This window comes from Mus musculus, chromosome X, assembly GCF_000001635.26.
Source record: "Mus musculus strain C57BL/6J chromosome X, GRCm38.p6 C57BL/6J".
NCBI classification, from domain to species: Eukaryota; Metazoa; Chordata; class Mammalia; order Rodentia; family Muridae; genus Mus; species Mus musculus.
Window position 1 is genome coordinate 38,684,630 of NC_000086.7, and position 3,548 is coordinate 38,688,177.

The 3,548-nt window shown below is 40.3% G+C and overlaps 1 pseudogene; it reads right to left on the reverse strand.

Annotated features, from left to right (window-relative positions):
* Nucleotides 348–1,666, reverse strand: Ap3s1-ps1 (adaptor-related protein complex 3, sigma 1 subunit, pseudogene 1; annotated as a pseudogene).

The window sequence follows — 3,548 nt, forward strand, 5'->3', positions numbered from 1 at the left end:
CTTGAAGCAAGTTAAAACATTGTAGATAATTTTATTTGTAAATACGGTACTGCATCTAACCAAAAATACAGGATGCTGTACCTTTCCTTTTATTACTTGTCCTATTTCCTTTAGAATGAGCTTCTCACTGAACTTGAAGTGTCTTGTTTCCCACTAGACTGGCTGACTAAGAAGCTCCCAGGATTTTCCTGTCTCTGCCCACCATGGTCCTGGGATTACAGATGTATGTGAAGCCACATGGGTAGTAAGGATCCGAACTCAAATCATCCAGCTTGCATAGCAAGTGCTCTTACCTAGGGGACCATTTTCCTAGCAAGTGTTGTTACAATCTCTCTCTCTCTTTTTTTTTAACAGTGGGAAAATATACTTTTATTTACTTTGTTGAGTCAGAAGATTGTAAAAAAAAAAAATTATTGCTAAAGTAGATACCAAGCAAAACAGAAAGGTACTTTAGAAGTCCAGTTACCTTGGAGTTTATTTAAACTAAAGAAAAGGTCATGTTTTCATGCAATACATACTTGGTTCTTTAAATAACAATTGTGACAAACAGCAGAAAGAACTAGAGAATGCTGCACTTGTGATCCATACAAAACATCAACATTTTGGGTTGTACATAATTAAAGAAACAACTCACTTTTCGAAATACTGTAATAGCCAATATATAGAGGCATGCCTTTATGTGGGCATAGGAATGCAATTTAGAAAAGAAAAGAAAAGAAAAACAAAACAAAACAAAACAAAAAAAAATCACACGGGAGCTAGTCAATTTCTTTAAAATCACTGAGCAAGAAAAGCAACATTGAACTTCCATACTGATTTTATGCAGCTTCTCTACAGTACCTTGACTTAAATCCAAGAGCAAAGTTAAGGGTCTCCTTCACTATTTTTGGTAAACAATTGCATGGTAAACTTAGATGACTTTCCCTCTGGATTTTACCTGGGAGTGGCCTTTTTAATACTTATTTAAAAGAGGGCAGGTTTGGCACTTTTATACTGATGTCACCAATGTTAATATTTCTTGGGATCTCAGGAAGATTCATATTCTTTACAGCTGATACAGCACGGGCTGGAGCTCCTGCTAAGCCAGCCTCAGATTTCTCCAGTTTATTTTGTGCATCAATTTGTGTGACAATCTCATTCATGTTGGTCTCCAATACCATTCCCCCCATCACCATTTCTGTAAGAATATTATGAACCTTTTCTACATGGAATATTAAATCCAGTTCACAAACATTTTCAAAACATTTGTCTAATGTTTCCACAAATACTTGAATTAGATCTAAAATGCCAAGTTCACTTTCTGAGGAGTCCACACAGAAGACAAAATATAGTGTTGCATAATGTCTGTAAATGAGCTTGTTGTCAGAGCCTCCAATTAATAATCCTCCTTCTAGGAAATTACAAACGTTCTCATCGCGCTTAGACACCAAATGGAAAGTCTCCCTGATGATTTGCTGTTGCCTGTCTTCACTATAGGGCTGGTAGAACTTGGAGAGCCCCGGCTTCCTGTGGTTGTTGAAGATGAGGATGGCCTTGATCATGGCTGGGCCGGGGCCGACCGGGTGGGCGCTGGGGCCAGGGCGGGGGTGGGCGCGCGAGCCTCGCCTCCGGGAGCTTCGAGCCCCGACTTCCCCACCCGCCCCCTCCCGCACGCGCGCGCGCTCTCTCTTTTTTTAAAAAGACTTATTTGTTATACTTATATGAGTACATTGTAGCTATTTTCAGACACACCAGAAGAGGGCATCCAATCTCATTACAGATGGTTGTGAGCCACCATGTGGTTTCTGGGACTTGAACTCAGGACCTCTGGAAGAGCAGTCAGTGCTCTTAATTGCTGAGCCATCTCTCTAGCCCCACCAAGGTAACTCTTATAAGGACAACATTTACTTGGGGCTGGCTTACAGGTTCAGAGGTTCAGTCCATTATCATCAAAGTGGGAACATGGCAGCATCCAGGCAGGCATGTTTCAGGAGGAGCTGAGAAATCTACATCTTCATCTGAAGGCCCCTGGGGGAAGACTGGCTCCCATGTGGTTAGGAGGAGGGTCTCATTGCCCTCCCCGATGGCAACACACTTCTTCCAACAAGACCACACCTTCTAATAGTGCTACTCCCTGGGCTAAGCATATCCAAACGCTTGGAGTTTCAGTTGCACTTGTGAGCCACTTGTTGCTCTGATGTGGATTCCTGGATCTGAATCAGGTTCACTGATTAAACAGTAAGAGCTTTTAATTGCCAAGCCATCTTTCCAGCCTAGCACTATAAATAATTTTAATATGATGAAGCATGTTAATTTTTTTCTATGTCATATGGTTTTTTTTGTTGGAATGTTTGTATCAGGATGCTAATCATGTTTTTATACTGTATTTTTATTCTTTGCAGCTTATTTGAAAAAAAAATAGGTGGATTGTCCACCAGTTTTTCAATTTGGATTTTGCTGAAAGCATCCTCATAGTATTGAATACATTTCCTTGTCTTTTGTATTTCCTGCAAAGTAGTGGCTGGTTCTAAAGGCTTACTCAAGTATATGTTCCAGTTTTAACAGTCCCAATTTTAATTACTTGAATTAAGTTATATAGGTGATATTATTGCAAAATGACCTCTTTGCATTTAATCAATTCTAGTATTATAATCACTATCCAGCAAGTCTGTATATTGATATATACAGAAGGATGCAACAATTATCACCTATCCATTTTTCATATTAATCATTTGTCATTCTTAGTAGTGCTGACTGTATTGAACCTGTCGTCACTTTTCACACTTATCTTGATTGAATGTGACTTAAGTTTACATTCAACATACAAACAATTTTTTTACAAAGAAAAGTTACAAGTTGTGATGGTTATTTTCTGTCAACTTGACACATATTTGAGTCATGTGGGAAGGGGATCTGCAGTTGAGGAATTACCTCCATTAGACTGGACTGTGGGCATGTCTACAGGGGTATTTTCTTTATTAAAGATTGATGTAGAAGCTCCAGCCTGAAGTATGTGCTGCTTCCTCTGGGCTGGAGGTCCTGGGTTCTATTAAAAAGCAGGCTGAGCAAGCCATGGGGAGCAAGCCAATAAGTAGCACCCCTCCATGGCCTCTGTTTCAGCTCTTGCCTCCAGATTCCCATCTTGAGTTTCTGCCCTGATTGCCCTTAAGTGATGGAGTGTGAGTTGAGGTGTAAAGCTGATCCCCCAGGCCCCATCAAATTGTGTTTGCTCAATGTTTTGCCATAGCAACAGAGAAGCAAGCTAATACACATGATGTTTTACACAATTTACAACTAAACTTTATAAAAATGCCTTATGCTCTTCTTCAAATGTTTTTATTAGGAGCTAAAGAGGTGGCTCAGTAGTTAAGAGCACATACTGCAGCCAGGTGTGGTAGCACACTTGGGAGGCAGGGGCAGGCAGATCTCCCTGTTTAAGGCCATCCTGGTCTACAGAGCAAGTTCCAGGGTAGCGAAGGTTACACAGAGAAATTCTGTTTTGAAAAACAACAAAGAAGGAAAGCAAGCAAGCAAGCAAGCAAGCAAGCAAGCAAGCAAGAAAGAAAGAA